General features: G+C 39.7%; 1 long non-coding RNA gene across 1 annotated transcript in view; it reads right to left on the reverse strand.

Annotated features, from left to right (window-relative positions):
- LOC143696127 (uncharacterized) overlaps window positions 1–23,200 on the reverse strand; it is a 105,495-nt gene that overhangs the window by 17,681 nt on the left and 64,614 nt on the right. Inside the window, exon 4 of the long non-coding RNA XR_013185539.1 lies at window positions 10,878–10,950. This is a non-coding gene — a long non-coding RNA (uncharacterized LOC143696127). The remainder of the gene's footprint in view (window positions 1–10,877; window positions 10,951–23,200) is intronic.

The raw sequence follows: 23,200 nt of genomic DNA on the forward strand, positions 1-23,200 counted from the left end.
AAAACTATCAATTGCTATCTCAAGAAAAAAATAATTTTTACCTGCAACACCAACAAAGAAATTCTGCAGTACTGACATAAGCAGGCCCCTGGTATGATCCCTGAGAAGTATTCAGAAAGGTTTCATGAGAAGCTGTGAACAGAGCACTAGCACAAGAGACTCAGAGACCTGTGGCAGGTCTGGGGAAACTCCAAGCAGATTTGATGTAGGTGGGAGGTACCAAGGAAGGAAGATGTTTCCATGACTTTTCATATGCTTCCTGCCTGCAGGAGCCAATCTGATTTCCTAAGAAGCTCAGCAGCCACCTCAAGAGGATTTTGTCCTGGCTGGTGGCTACAGTGCTAGGGAAGGTTTCCCAGATGCATCTGGTGGTGAAGCAGAAGCAGGGATGTTGGGCTGGGATGTGCAGATACTCAAGGAGCAGACTTCACCCAAATGCTGCTGCTTGCAGGGGAGCACAGTTGAGGGAGAAAGAGCAGCCACTGCATCCATTGGTGAGTCAGGGAAAGCCAGTGCTACACAGGGAAGGAAAAGGCAGTGTGATGCACCCTCTAACATGGATCTGATTCCTTGGCCTGACAGCTCTTTCATGGCTGGCACAAACAAAACAAACTCTTGTCCTCCAAAAACCCAGGAACCAGAGTTAAGGAATATAAAGACTTGCAATCTGATTTTCCTACTGCTCTTTTCTTTCCTTTGTTTTCCACAGGAAAAGCCAGTTCTTGGAGAGCCTTTAGTTGGAATGAGAAATGCCAGCTCTCCAAAGAGATGCAAAATGTTGCTATAACCTTTCAGAGGGCACCAAAGACAGCCAAAGACAGAAATGTCACTAGATCATGTCTTACAGTGCCCCAGCCTTCAAAAATTAGTGCCTCCTGCCTCAGGTATAGCAAGCAGGGGGCTCCACCAAATTTCTCATCACATGCTAAATGAAAGGAAAGGTACACCCCTACTGTAATTTCAGAAATGCAAATAATGAACAACAAGAAGAGCAAATATTGTAACTCAAATATTAATAAAAGGCTGCTGTACTGAATTATCCAACCTTTTAGTGATCAGCCTCAAAATTATATGGTTTTTGCTAACACTGGTGTATCTACACTTCTGCCCTTCCAGATGGATGATTAACTAAAACTATATGTTAGCATGTTTTGTTCAGCGTAGCATCTTTTAAAAGCACTCCACAGATCATCTATAAGAGATGATGTTCTGCACAACAGAAGGAAGAAAACATATTTCAACAGGGAAAGAACTATTTTCTCCTGGCCAAAAATAAGAAGAAAAACAACTGTCACACAAATGTCTATGTACATAAATAGGGTTGCCTTGGACTTGTAAAAGTTCTGAGAAAACACAATTCAAAGTTTGCATTGTTCTGAAGGAGTGTAAGGGAGCCCAGGGTCAACCCCAGTGGCTCCAAAATGGTCAGATTGGTGCTGTAACACACTGAAAGCTGGCAGCTTTAAAGGAAGACTATCCTCAATAAATTAATCAGTGTCATTTGATAAAACTTTTGGACACTAGGTGTTAAAGCAATGCAGTCTGTCAAACAGGGCTGTGAAGGAAAGCAACATCTGATTCAGAGGTGTCAGCTCTGAGAGAACAAGAGAGAACATGGCTGAGGGAAAACAGTTCTGCTTGAGAGTCTATAACTGCTCCTTCCTGTGGTGGCATTGGAACTATAGCTGGGATGGATTAGTGGCTTCAGATGGGAAATCAATGGGGAGAAACTTGAAATCCATTTTGTGCACTGCTGTGCTAATGTGCCAAATGCCACTGTCTCCTGGTTGGCTGCCTCAGGGAGGGAACTTGCAGTTTTCCATCAGTTTCTTGTAGATTGCCAATCTGGAAGATTTGAAGTCAAGCAAACCCATGTTACTTCATTGAAGCAACAATGCAGAATGAAAATCATCATGAGCTGTGCCATTGTAATAGTGACTTCAGTCATAAATTAATAATATTATTTGAGAACACAGAAGTGTTAGAGCAGAGATTGCTTGGAACTGTGGTCTGAGATTATGGAGATGAAGCATCAAGAGGAATTATTTTCAAACTCCCTCTTTTCTCCCTGATCTTCACCTTTGTAATTAATTCTGGGATGCAGACCAAGCTGTGAGGAACACATACATATTAGGAAATGTATGTAAATGTAGTGGCCACTCTAGGGTCCTCACAGTGTACACAAACTAGAAATGGAAGCAGAATCTCATCTTCCATTTCCCTGATGAACAGAGGAATTTACTTGCTTGCCTGGGGCTATGTGGGAAGCCTTTGGCAGCAGGCAGGACCTCTTCTGCCAGGAGTCCATTCAGTCTGCTGGCCAGGACACCTTCCCCATAGCCACTTATTATTGTATCTACAGGAATGCCTCGATGAAGGCAGGAATGATGCATCTGACTCCTCTCTTCTCAGGAGGCTAATTTATTACTTTTTTATACTACTTTATATTAAAGAATACTATACTATACTAGACTAGACTAGACTATAGAATACAGAAAAGATACTTACTGAATGCTAAAAAGATAATCATGAAAACTCATGACTCTTTCCAGAGTGTCAACACAGCTTGGCCCCAATTGGCCAAAGAGTCAAAACAACTCACACCAGAATCCAATCAGGCAATCACCTGTGGGTAAACAATCTCCAAACACATTCCAGATGAGCAAAACACAGGAGAAGCAAGTGAGATAATAATTGTATTCATTTTCTCTGAGGCTTCTCAGCTGCCCAGAAGAAAAATCCTAGGCGCAGGAATTTTTTTCAGAGAATGTGAATGCCACAGCTTATCAGCTATTTGCTTTTGTATGATTCCACCACACCTTAGAAAATACGCATTAGACATTTGCAAAAAGGAAAGAGGAGAAAAGGTCTGCAAAAGAAAAAGTAAAGACATTCCTCAAAGACAAAAGTTCTCACCCCACTGGCCAAGGTGAGCTTACCCAGGAGAAGTTCAGAGGATAAAAAATGTGTCTGCAAAGAAAGAATTAATGCCTGATGAATCACTTACAATGGATGAAAACTGTAAAGATGATTGATGGTATTTACATTCAGCTAGAGTAATAGCCCTGCACTAACCTGTTCAAACCTATAAAATCCAAGTCTGTTTTCTTACACTGTTAAGGTCAGTGGAAATTTTCCCTTGGTTTTATCTATAAGAAAAGGAGACAGAGGGGGGTTAAGTATGCTGTGAGTTATGTTAAAGCAGTGTTTGCATGATCTAATGGCAAATTATTAAGTCCTGGCATGCAAGAACATGATCATTCACATTTACAGTGTGGCAATAAAGAGGACAGAAGACATATGAGATAAAAGGGCAGAGAGGGGGGAGAAAGAGGAAGGAAGAGGACAGATTGCAAACCAACCAAAATTCAGTATACAAAACTGTACTTTAGGTAGGGAAACAGTATCAACTTCAAAGCCTCAAACTGAAAGCTCTTCTGACATTTTCCCATGAAATAGCTTGTCATGTGAAAATGACAAATGACTGAAGTTGAAAGTGCTTAAGGAAAATTTTCCCCATTATTTTCATAAGTCCAATGATTTTAGACTATAGTTCTTATGGCAAAGACAGAAAAAAAGGACAATTTCACTATGGAACAGCTAATAGCCTAGTGATCTCTGCACTCTACCTGCCTGCAGGTAGGTTGTGCTATTTTCTAAGAGAATACCCTCAGTACTAAACTGCTTTACAGTGAGCATGTTCTCTCTCTTTTTTTGGTTTGTTTTTTTTTTTTTTTTCTTTAACACACAAAGTACTTTGGAACATTTATTTTTCCCTTTTGATTGTGGAAAAGCAAGAATATATATAAAATATTCACAAGTATTTAAAAAATGTGGTGTCTTCAGTGGGCCATATCTAGCATTTAGGTCATGTGCCTATCATGTTAATTGAGTGTCACTATGCATTAAGAGCTGGTGGCACTTTTGAGAGGAGGGAAGGGGAGCAGCTCATTTAAAGTTGTTATACCATGAAAGGCTGCCTACCAAGGCAGGCTGAGTGATTCACAATGAATAATTTATTCTCTCCTTTCTCTTGTGGAGTAGAGACAAGCAGGTTGTGAAGGGCTCCTTTTTTCTACTATATTGTATATATATAATGTCTATTTTGTTTCTCTAAGCCTGACCAAAAGCCAGCCCAGGGTGATGGAGGACTTTGAACTCAGACATGCTCCATGGTTCACAATGAATTCCAGTAGGTAGCAACCCAGGCAAAGGTATGCTGCCAGGACTTTTGCTATATAGAGAGGAAAAAATCAATGATCCTGCTTTAAGAAGCAGATTATAACATACAGTCCAAACTGGCAACATCTTAAGCAGCTCTGAAGTCCCTCTGCAAGGGTTTTTGCAGGGACAATAATTTTGGAGTCAGGAGCATCTCTCTTATTATGAGAGACTGTGGGAGCTGGGCCTGTTTATTCTGGAGAAGACAAGGCTGAGAGGGGATCATCAATGAATATAAATACCTCAAAGACAGGTGCCAGGAGGATGGTGCCAGAGTGTTTTCAGTGGTGCTCAGTGACAGGATAGGGAGCAATGGCCATAAACTAAAACACAAGAAGTTGTACCTCAACATGAGGAAGAACTTCTTTACATTCTGGGTGGCAGAGCACAGAAACAGGCTGCCCAGGAAGGCTGGCAAGTCTCCCTCTCTGGAGACATTCAAAACCCAGAGAACCACCTGGACACATTCCTGGACCACCTGCCTTACACGACCCTGCCTGGGGAGGGAGTTGGACTCAATTATCTGCAGAAGTCCCTTCCGATCTCAACAATTCTGTGATTCAGTGAAAAGATGCAAACACAAATTCACCACTTTCTCCCATCAACATAGGACAAGATCACAATAAGAAATTCTTTACTAGCCCTTCTGAGCATAGTTTTCCATAACTGCTCTATGAGAAAGGGGATAGAGTATACAAAAAGACGACTGCTTATTATCTGAATATTAGGTTTTTTCTTCTAAGTGATAAAAATTACATGAGCACTACTACTAGTACGAACAAAACCACTTTTCCACTATGTTGTTCATATTTTCTGTGACCATTCTCATTAGATAATCACTGCCACTTGATCCTCAGAGATTAACAGAAAGTACACACAAAAAGGACAGTGAAAGAAATTACACTACTTTATCAGTAAATATTGGAAAACAATTTAAAATATTCTGACAACTTTTCTAGTTTAGATGTATTTCATATCTCAGCTCAAAAGTGAAAGAAATAAATTGAACCACAGTTTGAAAAGCTGCATGGAACCTTTTTAAGCTAATTGCACCATTTTTCTGAGTGTCTGCTTGATAAATTTGGGAGATTAGCAACTTTCTTGTACAGAGACATTTTTAGTGTGTACCTCCTGGGAATTTTGCAGCAATAAGCAACATCCTCAAGAAAGAAAAGAAGATCCTCTTAATATTTAAAAAATCTAAACCAAATCCTAGCAGGGCCACATGGCACTCTCCCATCCACAACACAGGAACTGGTAAGGGTCAGGGCCAAATTCCAGTTACAATTGTGGAGGTAGCCACTAGTTTTGCAGTATTTGAATGTATGGGTGCAGGCAGTTCAGTGCTATTTTGAAATACTGGCATAAACATGGCTTTAGAAACCTCAGCCTGTTGTTTTTTGACCCATGATCAATAATAATTTAATGACATTTGCAGGTTTCATTTGTTGGTTGGTTGGGTTTTTTAATATTTTTATTTTGGTTTGAATGTGGGCAAGAGAAACCACACAGTAATTTAGGAACAATATCATCCTCCAGGATGTGGTAGACTCTTTAAAACAGAAACTTGAGTCCTAATGTTTGGCATGAGTGAACCACAGTGACCAGACTCTACATGAAGACGGGTTGATAGGGTTGACCTTCCTGCGATATAAAGCTCCATCCTGGACCTGAGAAGCATTTTTCAATAGAAGTTTAGCTGAAATGGGGTGTTTTCAGTGAATTGTACTTTACAATATAAAAAAGGCATGGCAGATATGGCCCAGTGGTGAGCAGGCTGGGGGTGCATGAGGTGCTGGGAGGGAGCATGACTGGAACAGCTGGTGCCCACTGACAAAAGGGATATCCTAGACCATGCTATTCTGTGCAAAAGAATATAAAGCTTGGGAAAAAGAAGGAAGAGGGGATCCTTGGAGTTATGACATTTGTGCTCCCAAGTAACTGTTACGCGTGATGAAGCCCTGCTTTCCTGGAGATGGCTGAACCTCCTCCAGATGATGGGACATGGTGAAAGAATTCCTTGTTTTGCACTGTTTACATGCACAGTTTTTATCTATTAAACTTTTATTTCACCATGACTTTCTTGCTTTTACTCCTCTGATTCTCTACCCCACCCCAGTGGTGGGGGGGGGAGGCAGAAGTGGTTGGATCATGCTTAGTTGCTACCTGGAGTTAAACCACAACATTCCTTATCAGAATATAATGTGGGGCTCAAAGCATTCATGACATATGATGACATGATGACAGAGTTGATTGGACTGTGCTAGATCTAATTTGTAGTTGGTGTTGCTGTTTAGATATCAACTGCCAAGCTCCTGTGCTTGCCATGGGGCTTGCTGGCCTGACTATGCTTTAGAGTCTAGTGCTCATTAGTGGCTATTTTTTGCTTCCACTGCTTCTTCTCTTCCTCTGCTGTGCCTGGGAACATTTTGATAATAGCAATTGTGATGTGCCCAGGCTGGCGGACAGCCAGGGCATCACTGCTGTGCCTGTGCTGCTGAGCTGGAGAGGCTGGAAACCCAGTGTGAAGTTGAGCTGAAGGTTCTGTGACCTGTGGATGAGCCCACAGGGGTGCAGGGCACCCCAAAATGTCTGTGGCCATGGAAAAGTCCATACCAGAGCAGGTGCATCTCAAAGCACCAGTGGCCATGGTTATGGTCTGTGCTGAGGCAGGCACACCTTGAAGCACTGGTGGCTGTGCATGAGCTTGTGAAGGAGCACCTGAAAGTGTGGGGACACCTCCCACATCCGCTACACACAGCAGTGATCCTTAAATATGAGTAACCTCTGCAAACAATGAGCACAAAATGTTTTATCAAATGAAAATTATCTATAACATTTCAGGGGTTCTGCAGCAAATTATCCATCTCAAAAGAAAAGCGGAAGAAAATAGTTTGAAATATTACAGCTGGATTCAATTCAACTCAAAGAGAAGAGCAGGAAACACGGGCTCCATTTCCCATTCAAGAACATACACAAAGCAACTCTCATGATATGCAAAGGCCTGCACAACAGCCCCTGTCACAAGGAAGGGACTATTCCTCCCTCTTGTTACTTTATCACTTGTGTTCCTGCCTCACTCTAAAAGTAAAGATTGGAGGGCTGTCTGTGCACTGAACCTTGATATAGCTACTTTTGTCATAGCAACAAAAAACAGCTTTTTTGTTGCTATGAAAAAACATGAAAATGTACCATGAGATCTTTCTAGGAGATTATTCTTCTCCTTAAGTCTCCAGATCATGTTTTCCCACCATCCACCCATTTCCTTCATATTTCCTTCTGACAACCCACTGCAAAGCTCTCCAACCTTATAGCTTTTTCCAGGTAGACTAACCAAAGTGAGGCGTGTCTGTTTCTTTCCCCACATAGATATTCTTTCTCTGTGCTTCTAGGGCACCGCAAAAAGTAAAAGAAAAAAAAAAAGAAAGAAAAGAGAGAAAAAAAAGCAGAACATGTATTATTTCTTGTTCTTTCGCCCGATCCTAGAGCAGCCTGCAGCAGACCATGGACCAAGTGCTAACTTGCCTGATCCAGAGCATGAAAATTAAATTTTGTTCAGTTTATAGTCTTCAGTTGGCAGTCTTGGGATGTTAAGAAAGTGCTGGCAAATCTCTACTACTGTATGCAAACCAAGTTGTTTCAAGGGTCAACATCAAAGCCAATTTGGATGGATACATGGACTTGAGATCATAAAAATATATACTCATTTGTTAACATTTGTGTCTTGTTTCTCTTACAACTTGTGTGCACTAAGGCATTCTTTTGGTTATTATTCTCACTGGGTAGGATTTGAAATTTGGTCTATTTAGACAATTGAGACAGCAAGTAAATAACTGATACTGAAACAAATGTTTGGAGAGCATAATAAAATTTTTCAATCATGCTGCTCAATTTCTTGTTTGTTTTTCTAGATGGTACATTATTCACATCTTTTCTACTGTAAACAAATCGGAGTCTTCACTGCTGCCCAGAGTTTGTACTACAGATCTGTCATAACATTTTTTTCATCCCTAACAAGGCAGTATGCAGAGTTATGTAGGTCCTGACTGTATGGGTATTAATTTATTGTTCTACAACCAGCAGAATGTAGGGACATTTCTCTAGGAACAAAAGATAATTATATTCTTCTACTAATTAATAGTTTCTTTTGTAAATTCCCAAAGAAAACATTAAGCACATTATTCGAACCTTTACAATCTCTAAAAAGGTAAATTGCTTCAGAGTTCTTCTTGAATTTCTTTAAGTAACAATCAAACAAAAAGACTGTCTCACATTCTACTTAAAAATACAGAGCAACTCTCCTAAGTTATTAGACTTTTGAATCTTCACTATTTGAACCATATCAAAAGACATCACTGGAGATGGGTCACTTGGTTATATTTCACCTGTAGAGCTACAGTGGGGTTCTAATCACTGAGCTGAAGTTCTTGCTGCCTCAATTTTCATTATTCTCTGTAAATTTCAAATACAAGCCACTTATAATAATTTAGAAAAATTTGATTGTTCAGGGTCCATCAGTTTCCACTTCCAAGGTTTAAGACATTCTTCTCAACATTGCTAATTTTTCTTTGCAAAATATTTTTTTTCCATTTAAGTGCACAAATTAGACATCTTATGTCCATATTTTAGCCTGGTGCTCCAAATAGGTAGTTCATACTATAGACATTCCTATCTAATTGGCATTTTTAATGAAAAATGAAAGAGGGACAGAAACCTCCAAGACTATTAAGACCCTAAAGGTTTTTCATAATAAATGGCCAAGTAAAAAGAGAGTACTTCAAGTCCCTATGTCTTCTGAAGAGCACCTTCTGTTCTGCCCTGTGGAACAACATATCATTGCAACATATCATAGTTTTTCTTACTGCAGTTCCTGGTTCTTTAAAGCAGGTATTACTGCCTTGTTGACTCAATATTTCAAGCCATTCTCTTCTCAAAAGAATAAGGCAAATCCTTGCTTCTGTGCATCAGGCTGTATGTACACACCCAAACACATGAAGGCTTACATGGTGCTGTGCATATATAAATGTGTATATAGATGCACATACGGAGGTAAAAAATAAAAGCTTCTTTCCAATTTCACATTCTTTTCCTTAATGTTTTTTGTTGTTGCTCAGACAGTCTATGTCATCTTTAGTTTTTCTCAGCATTCATGTCTCTGCTTCAGAAAGTGTGTTTGGTGCAGTAAATTCCTTTTTTTAGACCTTCTGTCATTTCCCAGCTCTGTCTTCCACCCATTGCAAAATATTAACTGTTATTGCCATCAGAAATCTTTAGGGTCTTCAAGAAGTTTAGAAAGTCAAACAGAAGTTAAGAAAGAAGTTAAACTCAAATAGAGTCTAAATTGTCTTATTCACAAAACTAAAGTTTCCTTTCTGTAGAATTTTTAGAGATACTTGGCTGACTTTCTCTGACAGTGTATTATGAAACTGCAGGGTGTACTCAGAGTCATCATGAATTTGAGAATAGTTCTGTTCAATTTCCAAAAATACAATTCAGAACTCCCCAGTGAATGAATAACCCATTTTTCAAATTTGGTGTCTGTATTTCATTCTTAAACAGCAACATAATCATAAGATTGCCTGATAGCAAAATAATTTATGTCTACTTATCATCAGTATGTGACCTTGAATTCCTCAAATGGAATTATTTGGAAGGAAACACACAGTATTACTTTTAAGAATCATATTGATGTCTGTTCTATTTGCAAACATTTTTTTTTTCTTTCTGGAACATGTCCCATTAGTGTTGTTTGTGCAAATTTCTCTCGGAGTTTTGGTTTTTTGGGTTGTTTTTGGCTGCTGAAAGCACAATATAGCACAAAACATAAATAATTATCAGTATTTTTACATATTTCTCTCTTTTGGTGTGGCAGGTGTGACTTTTTTCCAGTCACTTTTCCCACTAACTTGAAAAATATCTCATTGGTGAATCGAATAGTGAGAGATAGATTTGGCTGAAGAGGTAAAAGCAGCATAATGAATTATGTGGGTGTACTCTGAATAAAACATTTCTTAGAACAGCAGTAAATTTAATGACCTGCCTTTAAGTGCTTCAAAATACAGTGTTTCTGGATATCATTAGCATATCATACAGATGATGGTTTTCAAGGAAGATGAGAATTACTATTACAAGATGATTCGTAGAATTATTGAGTTATTTAGGTTGGAAAAGACCCCAAGAGCATCAAGCCCAATGGTTAACCCAGCACTGACAAGTTCACTACTAAACCAGTCCCCCAGATCCATATCTACAAGTCTTTTAAAAACCTCCAGGAATGGTGAATCCACCACTCCCCGGTCCAGCCTGTATCAATTCAGTCACCCTTTCAGTGAAGAAATATTCCCTAGAATCCAATATTCCCTAAACCTCCCCTGACACAATTTGAGGCCATTTCCTCTTGTTCTGCCCCTTGTTACTGGGGAGAAGTAACCCCCACCTGGCTGTAACCTCCTTCCAGGCAGTTGAGGAGAGTGATGGTCTCTTTTTCTCCAGGCTAAACAAGCCCTGCTCTCTCAGCTTCTCCCCATCAGACCTGTGCTCCAGACCCATCACCAGCTCCATTGCCCTTCTCTGGACACGCTCCAGCACCTCAATGTCCTTCTTGGAGTAAGACTGGAAAGACAGAGGAGCCACTGCTTGTGCTCCTGATCACTTACCCACTCATTCCAAGTCCATGAAGTCTCTCCTGATTACCCTTGGAATTCTTGTTGCAATTTCACTGCTGATTACCTGAAAAATCAATAAAGAATGATAATCTGAGGATTGTACTAAGGTGAGAAGCTTTTTTCCCACATCTTTAATCCAGAAGGTGTTACAAAGTGGTGAGCAGGTGCCAGCACTGTCAGGCCTTGAACAGGCACAGACACAGAGATGTAGGGATATTCAATCCAACAATTTAGGTTTTGTCTTGCTGTCAGTGAAGGGATTCCCCTTCAGTCTCTGGATTGACTGTTAATGTCAGGTAATGAAGAGGCCAGACACAAACCTGTGGGAAACAAGCATATTCCTTTCTGTGGGTGATGGAACCAATTTGCCTTTCTTTCACCCACTAAGAAACAAAAAAAGCAGTAGAAAACTTCAAACACCAGAATCCTTGAAATGCATAAGAAAGATTATGAGGTCTACCATGAAGCTAAACAGTTTCTGCCATGGTACTTGCAACAAACTTCTCCAAAGTAAGCACAAAGAAACAGGAAGCACACAAGTTTTTAACCACATAATTTTTTTCACTGATGAGTCCAAATGATATCAAAGAACAAAATATTGACACAAACTGCTTCCAGAGGTTATCTCCTCACTACATCAATAAAAACATCTTTTCCTATCCATATGCCCAGAACTGCACAGAATCTCACCCAGCCATGCCTAGTCTCATAAGCAGGAATTCTCATTTCAAAGGCTGATTTGAAGTGCCTACTCTTCTATGTAAAAGTTTTTGCAACCTCTCTTACAAAGCTCACGAATGTAGATCTACATAATAAGATTATGGCTGAAAAAGTGAACAGTAGAGCTCATTTATTCTACATGCCTACTCCAGAAAAAGATGATCATCATGCATCAATAGCATGCACTGGAATGAAGAATCCCAGAGAGGACAAACACAGCTGCTGCCAGAGACACAAAGGAGACAACATTGTGATCGCTGTGGAAATTCTCACACAATATTTGGAATAATCATTAAAACAGCCAACAAAGCTCAGTGGCATTGGCCAACTGTTTGGTTCAGACTCATTAATGGACTACATGGGCAGTTTCAATAAATTACAGCATTTCAGAGTGGCTGCACTGGAAGTCAACTCGAGGGCAAAAGGAAGCATGAATCAATAAAATACAGTTGTTACGAAAATTATAGTTTAGTCTATTTAAATTACATTGGTGTCAGGGACAAAATCTGAAGTGTAAAGATGATCTTAAAGGTCTTTTCTAACCTTAGAATTCTGACATTCTGTGAATATACATTAATGGCCCAATAGGCCAGTACTGCAGCACAATCAGGAACACAACTCTTCCAGGCATAACACAGTCTGTCATTTGAATGGGTGGCCACATGGTAAGAGGAAAAGACAATGAACTTAATCACATCCCATTGATTCAGGTCTTTCTGTACCAGGGGTTTTATCAGAATTGCATTTTGAAATTAAACCATAAAATAAAGAAAAGTTGGACAATGTCAGCATAACCTTGACTTCTTCTGACTAAAAGGCACTTCCATTCCCTTTGATTTTTCTAAATGTTGCATTATGCTAATATTTACAATATGTATGGTAAATATATATTTCAGTATTCTTTTTGATAACAGAAAATATGTAAAGAATACATTCTATAATTGCCATGAAATCTCTCTACTTTCTAGAAATATATGCAAAGTTCACCATATCCAGCATTTGAAGTAGTCCTTTGTACTCACTGCTTACTGCACACACTCAAAAATTTTTTTCTTCAATGTATTAGTAACTGAGATTACAAAGGTTAAGCCAAACTGATAACTTGCTTTGTTTCTGTCATTCACAAAAACTCCATTAGATAGATATCCCTATTTTAAAATTTCTTAACTCTTATATCGCTTTTCAAATTGCTTCATCTTTTGACAAGAGATGAAAGATGAATAGACACCACCCACTTCTCATGAGCAGTGATGCTTTGGCTATCTAAGGCTGTTAGCTTTGTCAAAACATAATTTGATGGCTCCCAAAGGAAACTAACATAAAAAGTAATTGCCATGCAAAATGAAATTACTGCATTTATTTATATAAGACACAGATTGATTCAATATATGGCACCATGACTTCAGTGAGACATATTAACACCCAATAAGAAACATTCAGTGCTGCAGCATTCTGCAACCCTTTAATATGACTTGGTGGTCCACAGAGTTGCCACTCTGCTGTGACTCCCAGCAGCACTGCAGATGATGTCTGAATGAGCCATTAGCTCATTTTCAGTGGACAAATACCTGTGTTTTCATCAATATGTAATCTTGCCAGAAGATGAAATTGAAGTCCAGAGGCCACAATGCAATCATATTTTCCACCTTGATTTGTCTTGGTTTGGTTTTGTTTTCCTTTAAGTCTGTGGTGTTCTTGCAGTTTTTCCTGTACCTTCTACTTTCTGGTGCATGCACAAAATGACTTAATGAAATGTATTGCTGAATACTCCTCTATTTAGTGCATTTTGTTCTGAATATTCTTACTGATCTTCCTTTTTTCCCTGCTTTTCCTAAATAGATATTCTAACAAATTTAGAACTAAAATCTAATTTTAGCTGTCATAAATGTCATCACTAAATTGTCTGTATAAAAATTTCACTGCAAACCTAACCACATTACTGTGTGAAAGTATATGGTTACCTATGTGCTTTAATATGCTTACAAGTAGATTTTGGCTATTCAGTTTGGTACATGTGACAGTGATCTCACAATGACACATCAGGAAATTTTCTCCATGGAAGCTGCTGGTGTGACTGAAATCTCTCATGACATTCTAGTAAAGATCCATTCTAAATCTCAAACAATGAATGTTTTCAAATGATCCTAAAGTTCTGAAAATACTCCAAAGTGCTTTTGACCATGTCAGCCATGACTATTTACTTTAATATCTTAACTCATCAAGAGACATTGAGGTATGAAAGCCAATGGGTTTTTGCTCCTGTATATGCTGAAGGTGGTCAAGACCCTGGATGGGCTGAAATAATTTCGGATTTCAAAGAGCATTTTCTTTGAATCAGCCATTCCATCCTGCCTCATGCTATAGCCAAAGTCAACACCTCCATAGAACACGTTTTGTGTTGCAGAGATTGTAGCTACTGCTTCTGCATTGCTCAGTATATGAGAGGCATGAACATACTGAAGAGTCCAGCAAAGGGCCACAAACCTCATTAAGTAACTGGAGCATCTCTTCATTCTGTAAGGAGAGGTTGAGAGAGGTGGGGCTGTTTGGAAAGCAGAAGTGAATTCATTAATGCCTATAAATACCTGAATAGAGGAGGCAAAGAGGACAGACCTAGGCTCTTCTCAGTGGTACCCAGTGACAGGATCAGAGGCAATGAGCACACACTGAAACATGGGACATTCCCTGTCAAGATCAGGAAACACTTTTTTACAGTAAGGGTGACCAAGTAGTGGTACTGGTTGCCCAGAAAAGTTGTGGAGTTTCCATCCTTGGAGATATTCAAAAGCCATTTGGACATGGTTCTGGACAGCCTGCTTGAGAAGAAGGGTTGTACCAGTCGACCTTCAGAGGTCCCTTTAAACCTCAATGATATTGTGATTCTGTGTGATTCTACTTACAGACACAAACTCCAGTTTGAAAGAACTGAAAGCTCTGCCATTACTGTACTGGAATTCAAAACATGGGGCTGAAACATTCTACCTCAGGTCTTACATGGTGTGTTTCCTTCACACAGGGAGCAGCCTGTGTAAAGGAAATCCTTAGTTAAGCCACCATCTCTCCTGAGGTCCTGTACACACTGACAAGAGGAAAGATCCTTCAGAAAGCATTAAAGAGCAGAAATCTATTTTAGCCATCTGTCTTCTTCTCTCTCTCTCCCTTGACATAGCTTAGGATGAAAAGGCAGCTCTATCTTGCACTGGGGACAATGCCCCTAAAATTTACAAACAGGTGTCCCATTGCAATGCTATACAGCATACCTCATATTGCAGAAGAAACTTTGGCTTTTCATACAGCTTTTCAGGTCAGAGCATGAAATTTTTGTTTATCCTCCAGGAGCACACAAGCATGCACATCCAGGGTATGACTCACACAGAAGAAGGTTTGCCAAGCTCAGAAGAGATGTACCATTAAAGTCCACACAGGTTTGGAGCTGGCAGCTGGGCCCTTCCCAGCAGAGTCACACAGGATCTGCCTGGGACAGAGGTCACAGTGGTCGGGAGAGGTGTTGTTAACAGTCCCAGACAAGGCAAGGTGATTAACCTGGTGATGAGGGTCCATACAGGAATTCCCCCACAGAACTGTTGGAGGTGGAGACAGACACAGGGTTGGTGGCAAACTTACAATGTAGGTCCAACCTCCATGAAAGGAACAAGGATTAGACATAGGCTAACCTAAAATACAAAGATTTGGTGTCTGGATCTGTGCTGAAACAGGGCACACAGACAGGGCTATGAGAAGCTGGGTAGAGCCAGTTGAGCCTGGTGGTCTGGACATCTGTTGAACCTACAGACTAACTAATGATGGATCATCCTTGGCCATGTGTTGGCCTATAAGGATTGCCTTTATATGTACACAGCATCAATTTCACTTGCTTCTACTAATGCCACTATTTCAGATGTGGAATGACCTCCAAAGGCAATCTTTTGCAAACATTCTGACACAGAAAGTTCTGCTAAGAATCACTGCAGGTGACTTGCAAAAATGCAAATGTCCTGGTTTCCTGGGTGAGGATTTGCATCCATCAGTCTTTCTACTGGATAAAAATTGACTCAGCTTAAAACCTCTGATTTCCTAATTTACTAGAAAATTTGTCACAGTTAGTAACTAAGACATCACTTTTAATCTGCCCTTTATATTTTTCATTCTTGTACATTTTTGCCACTATATATCACTTTAAAATAGGTACCTTTTATCTAGGAAGATAACTGTGAAATAACTGGGGAATCACAAATAGTCTTGCTTCTCCTTTATTTAAAGGTAACCCCTGTTTATTTCTCACTTTAAGTTAGAAATACAGTATTTCTCCAATGTGGTCTTAAAAATGTTTCATTTATCATGGTACAAACAAACCCATGATCCTCAAAACTCCTTCTAAACTGTATTTTAAAAAGCTTAGATAAACAAATAGTGTTCTAAAGCAGTTGTTCTAGAAACTTGCAGAAATTAAAGTTCTTGTTTTATGAACTATTTTATAAAAGATAATTTTCTTTTATATCCTTAAGAGCTTTCTGACAAGGCTGGAAAGGCTGTGCATTGGTTAAAAAATGTGAGTGAAAAACAATACCTGAAAGAGATGGGAGCTCTGCAGTGTTGTCACAGCACTGTGTCCCACGGCACTGAGCACACTGGAGGTGACCAGCTGCTCCTCTGGAGCTGGATATTGCCTGGAGAGGGGCAGAGCAGTCAGCAAGGCAGGAGGGAACAGCAGGGCCTTGTTCTCAAGGTATTCTTGAAGAATATGAAGAATATTTATGAAGAATTCATAATTCTCAAGGAATTATGTGTCACATGGCCTAAAGGGCAAAACTGAGGTGCAGAGAGTCCCTAGCAGCTTCAGACTAATTAACCTCACAAGCTCACATCATATCCTGACTTTCTACAATGGTGCCAAGAGGTACAGAAGATTTCAGTCCAGCCTACATTTAAGCATTTCTGAAGAGTGCATTCATTCCATATTGTTCATTTTGGTTTCTTTAGATTTTGGTTTGCTGCTTTATTAAAGCCCATATTTTGCAGGATCCAAAATAGGAACCTCACATGAGCAGAGTGCACAGTTAACATCCTGAACAGCAATAAAATCCAAAATACAATCAGCTTTCCATAAATAAGACAGAAATTTATAGAGTACAATTACTGTCTATTTACATCTCTGCAGAACACACTCAGCTGCTGCATTTTATATATATCACAAAGTATATTATTCCACACATTCAAAGCAATTAATAATGCTCTCTTTTGCCTTGCCCTGCTATATAGAACACATTTTCTCCTATTCTGCATTGGGTACATGGGGTAAATCACAAAGGTCACACCAGTCTGTCAGAAGACAAGCTTATGTTCTTGTTCTATAACATGATAGGTTGCTTAAGCACATTAAGAGGTGCTAGATAATTTTCATTTTCCAGGCCTCCAGCCTCCCTTTGATCTCCATATATCACTTTCCAATTCCTTTCAATTCTACTCCCACATGGATGGATGCAGCTATGCAACCACAGAGGTTATTTGTAATTAACCCTGAATTGAAGACATGATCTCCTTGCCAAGCACCAGCCCTAGAACAGAGCCTTCCCCACCTTTCCTGTTGTGTGGTTAATTGCCACTGGGGCCACGGCATCCCCTGTGAAGTGTCTGCAAGCAGCTCAGAGCCAGAGTGACAATGAGGACCTGCATAAGCAGGGGCTGATGACACCAAAATTACAGCTTATTTAACAGCATGATTCATCCAGATACTTAACCACAGATTTAAAAATAAATATACACCCTCTCCTTTTGAAGTTAGTAGGACAGAAATACATCTTATTGAACAAAGCATGTGTCTGACAAATTCTGTAATGAATTTCTACCACCAAGACTTAACTAAATTCAGTCACATTTCTATTCTTACAAGCTACTATTGCAAGAGTGCCCAGGAATCATCAACAAGGGTTTTATTTGTTTAGCTCTGTACAGGGTCAGAGAGGTAAAAAGGACAAAAGTCTGACAACACAAGAGAAGAGACAACCAGCAGGGAGGAGATGGGAGTGATGGGACAGAGGGTGGGCAGCACAGCCAAGAGGGACTCTCCTGTCACAAGCACTCTGCCCATGGAGAGCTTTCCATGCTGTGTGGTAGAGGGTAATGAGGCAGCTCCACTGAGGTGTGCAGAGAGCTCCTGCAGGCAGTGAGAGAAGACACAAGAGTGCTCCTTTGAAATGCTAACAAGTGCAGGCTGAAGCTGGCTGGCACCAGTGACCCATCAGGGCTAGGAGATCACACTTTCGGTGAACTATAGGTGATCTGTAGGGAAGGTGCAGCTTTGAAGGGCCTCGAAGGTGAAGTGAAGTGCTTCACCTTTAATGTGATATAAAAAGAAAAGCCAGCAGTGGGGTGATGAGAGGGAGCAAAGTGACAGCCCAGTGGAATTATTTTGCAGCAGCATGATGAAGGTCAGGAAAAGGCTACATCCCTGCCCAGATCATTCCCTCCCATGACCACAATCTCCCAGCTGATCCTCCTCACTACATCAGTACATGAGGCACTTCCACTAGCACTCGGCAAGTTAGATTTTTTTATTCTCAAATTCAGGGCATGTATGTGATGGTGACTGTACCCAGGATAAGAAGTAGGATAAAAAAATGAAAACAAAAAATAAAAAATGAAAAAATAATTTAAAAATTAAAATATAATGAAAAATTCAAATTTCTCTTATATTATATATTGATAAATTAATCACCAGATAATCAAAAGAAAGTAATCAGTCATTGCCTTATTTTTAGATTTCAATTCATGTTCTTAATTTCCCAGGAATTCACAAGATAAAGGGGCATATTACTCCATTAATATGTGTATTTCATAAAAGAACCAAAATTACAAGTAGTAAAAACTGCTTAACTTTTAACATAGCAATCAGGTATAAATAAGTGGAAAAATAAATTACACTAACAAATATAAGTTTTTTGTTTAATTGTGAGGGAGTTTTTTTCATCTCATAAAAGCATTTGCTTTCATTTTCTTTCACCTTTTCATCTCTCAGAATTACATAGGTGCTGTCATATTCTCTAGACATTGACCCACTGAATAGATCACTGGAGATCTAATCTGTCACATCTCTTGTCTGAATCCCCACATGGGGCACATACTCATCATTAGCCTGCTGTAATATTCCATATCCACTCGCTGTTTTGCTGTAATTTACTCCTTTTATTCTGTTCTCCAGCTCTTGTTAAAAACCTCATGCACTGACTGTTTTAAAGGGAATCCCAGACTTTTCTTCTCAGCCTCCAGCAATGACCAAACATGACCACTGTGAAAAGAGGTCTGGTGAGCACCATTCTCATACATCATTCATTAATAACCAAGTACGTATTACACATCTTCTCAGCATCATTTCCTGCTGGGTTCTTTACACAACATTACTTCCTGCCATTTCCTTCCACTCAGCTTTCCTTGGAACGCACACACTTAAAAACATCCAACAACCAATTAAACAAACAACAACCAAAAAGGGCCTGGTGCAGCTGCATGGAAAAATACCCCAGCATCCTTGCACATTTGCACATGGACAGTAGGAGTTGACTGGGATTCACCTCCCTTAATTTTAGCCAACTGAAGGGCATTGCATCTTAGCCATTGATTTTGACTGTTTCTTTAGCTGTGAAGAGAAGTGGCTGCCTCGGGCTATTGATCCATCCTTCCCTCTTTTTGCATCTTCTTAGATGAGACTTCTGACCCTCGAGTAGCTACAGGTGCACACAGCACAGAGCCCTGTAAGGAGGCTTCTTCCTCCTGTGAACGGGGCTCCTTCTTGCAGTGCAGAGCTGCTTCTCTCCTGCCAGAGTCCTGCATTCAATAGGGATGAATGCATTTGCCTTGGTTAAAACAGAAATGGTGAAAAAAGGCTCAGTGACTTGTTCCCCACCAGAAGGAAAAAGAAGGCATTCTTCTTTCTCAGCTGCCTCCTGTGTAATGACAAGGCAATGATTTAGCCTTCTACAGATGTCCTTAAATGTTCCATGTTCCAGACCTTCCTGAAAGCAGACCTTCCTTACTCTGCTCTGTTGTCTGGCCACCTCTGGGATACCACAGTTCTGGAAACAGTCCCCATCACTCCACACTTACTCAGCTCACTGAAGCATTTCCAGCTGCAGGAAAGCTTTCCCTGATAAGCCAATAAATCTTTAAATAATTGCATACATGTGTGCAAAACCTCTCCATTATTTACATGTGTAAGTTCAATGATATTTTTGAAGTAGTAAAATAGCTGTTGAAACAAAACATTTCCTTTCCCAAACTCATAGTTTTGCTTTCTTGTCAAGTTCATGTCTCTTTGACCTAGTTTTTCCCATGCATGCTCCTAACTCATCAAAACCAAGTGAGAAAAAACACATGCACAGTTCTTAAAAAGCAAACAGTGTCCTGGTAAGAACTCAGAGTTGGAAGATAACATTTTCATATAAATCAAGTGCTGGAAACATTATTTAAAAAATGAAAAAAAAACCCAAACACCACAAAAACAAGTATTTTGAGAAGCTCTGAACAGGGCATGGGGCAAACTTAACACAACTCCACCTTGACTGCTAAAATAGTTGTGGATGTAGCTGAAATGCATCGCAGCACAGAAACTATCTCCTCTGCAATTTCCAGGTGAATGGTTAAGGATCCTTTTGGTTTTCCTGCTTCTTATTGTCTCACTCCCTTTTCTGTGGACTTCGAGGTCCCTGTGTTTTTAATTTTCACTCTTATTCCAGTGATAGCCCTTTGAGAGAAAGTTCTGTTTACATTCTAGAAAAATTCATATTCCTGCAAGGGAGGCTTCACATCCAGTATTAATTCTTGATTCTGTGATTCAGAAGTCCCAGTGAAACTCAAGAAATGAAGAGAAAATAACAAGGCTTCCAAAAAATATCAGAATTGAACTTTTGGAAATGCACTGCTGAAAGTGGGGGAAAGACAGACATTTAGATCAGGAATGACTGCAAATTAAGGGTCCAAATTAAAATTTATTGGGTAATTTGGCAACATATACTTCTATCCCAAGATACAATTTTTTTTTGTCTTACCACTATTTTCCAAAATCTGAGCTCTAAGAAATATTTTAAACATTTTTCTTGAAACTGTGACTTGAACTATGTACTCATTTATTGAATTATCTAGCCCAGAATGCAAACAGGAGGTGTTCTAAATCTAATAGGTGGAGTCCTTTCAGTTCTTGAAGATATTTTTTCAGTATTTGGATCTAGTTTCATTAAGCAACACACAACACAGCTACCATGCAGTAGTATCCACCACATTTGTGCTGTCCTTATCTAAGAAGAGGAAATGTCATACGAGCTGTTCCGGGATCTGCTTTATGAGATTTCAGTGTGGTTGTCTACATTGCAAGATTAAAACAGCAAAGAGCAACATTAGCCCCAAAAAAGATGACTGAGAATTAGCAAATAATTAATAAGTTTATAATCAGGTGTGGAAAGTTTAACTCAGGTCATTGGAAACATTCTTTTCTGTTTCCATCTGAGAGGAATTCAAGAGTGGTCAGAATGGTAGGAATGTGACCGAGACCAGACTGCTCTATTCTTGCCACATCAAAAGAATGTGATTTAATGTCCACTCAGCTTCGTGTCTGAGAAAAGATCAAAAAGGATGTATCATAAAAGAAAGATTATCTTCACCAAAATGCTCTAGCTCCGCCTGCAGAGAGATTTCTCTGGGAGCAAAAGCGAATCCAGGCACCAAAAGGGAAGGAAGCCAAGCAGAGAGCAGCGGCAGAGCAGCCCCAGCTGTGTGTGTGCCACAGCACAGCCAGGCAGGGCAGAGCAGCCCCAGCTGTGTGTGTGCCACAGCAGAGCCAGGCAGGGCAGAGCAGCCCCAGCTGTGTGTGTGCCACAGCACAGCCAGGCAGGGCAGAGCAGCCCCAGCTGTGTGTGTGCCACAGCAGAGCCAGGCAGGGCGAGGCTGCACCTGGAGGGCAGAGCCACCTCCAGCCTGGCTCCTCCTCTGCTCCAGCCCCCGAGCACAAACAGCATCAGATCAGCAAAGGTTAGAAAAGGTTAGAAGCTTCCTTTAGCCTTCACTGATCAAAATAAAGTTCACTTACATTTCTTGAAAAATATGTTCTGCAAAAAAAAAAAAAAAAAAGGAAAATATTTTTGATTCTACTAATGGAATGTTTTAAATAATATTTTAATAAATTATCAGAAATATTAGTTATACATTCACCTACATTAATAAGTAACAACACATTCATATACATTAATAAATTCCATTTATATCATTCTAGCTCTATAGTTAATATTTTAAAAGTAATCTGATTCTGTCTCACTGACAGTCCAAGAAAAAAAAAGTCATGTTTGAGTTTCTAGAAAAGAAAACTTTCCCTTTACTGGCGAATACTTTTTTTTAAGTTTAAGGTTAGGCAGACTGGAATATTTATTAGAATAGAAATTAAACATTTCATTGCACTTGTATTTAAATCTACCTGGTCTTTAAAAAGTATCTCTTTATTTTAAACCAAGGTATTTTAAAATCTAAAGATTTGGAGGGTTTTTTTCTCTCTTCTTTCCTATGTGGACACTAGTATCTGAATTCATTATTAATTTGTGAATGACTGAGGCATTTGATGGGGCCTTTTCTGTGAATAACAATTTTTTTAATCATTAAGCTCTCATCCTCCTGTCTGTAGGAACATGGATGACCTAGAGGTAGCATATTATATAAATGTGTTGGTATATGTACATAAGTATATATTTCTGCATTATATATATTGGTTAAAAACAATTTAAGGTATGAAATAAGACATACCCACTTTTTTCAGACTGAAAACAGCTACTAAAACCAGAAATTGAAATAACTTTGATTTCCTGTTCTTCCACTAAGATCCGGGAACTATGTTGACTCCAAGTAGGAATTCCAGAGCAGTAGAACATGTTCAATGTATGTCCCACAGAACTCAATATCTTGCCAAATATCAAACTGTTGTTGTTCTATTTCTAAAGTCCCATACTACTGTTCTTGTTATCAGATTTCTAAAGTCCATACCTCCTCGGTGTAATCTCATGGCTGCAGATCTTCACAGCACAGACTCCTTCTGCACGCTGTTCTCTCTCAGTTCAGGGCTCCTCCAAGGCTCTCCCTGACTGGCTGACCCACCCCCTTTTATCCCAGTTATCTTCATTGGTTACAGCTGCAGCCCAATTAAGGACATCACAGCTGCAGCCCATCAAGGACAACCAGTACCTCCAGGGCAAAGCCTCTATACAGATATTTAAATACATTTCCTCTACTATATTTCCCCCTTTTCTTTTACATGTTAACAGTTGTACAGATGTTCAAGTACAATGCACATATTTCCCCATGACTCACAGGCTATGTTCTCTCACAGCTCTTGGCTGCCTCATCTTCTACCAAATATCACCACAGCTCTTGGCTGCCTCATCTTCTACCAAATATCACCACAGCTCTTGGCTGCCTCATCTTCTGCTAACTATCACATTGGGGTCACCAACTGTTGTTGTTCTATTTCTAAAGTCCCATACTACTGTTCTTGTTATCAGATTTCTAGAGTCCATACCTCCTCAGTGTATTGTCAGAGCTGCTGATCTTCACAGCACAGACTC

This window comes from Agelaius phoeniceus, chromosome 1, assembly GCF_051311805.1.
Source record: "Agelaius phoeniceus isolate bAgePho1 chromosome 1, bAgePho1.hap1, whole genome shotgun sequence".
Classification (NCBI taxonomy): domain Eukaryota; kingdom Metazoa; phylum Chordata; class Aves; order Passeriformes; family Icteridae; genus Agelaius; species Agelaius phoeniceus.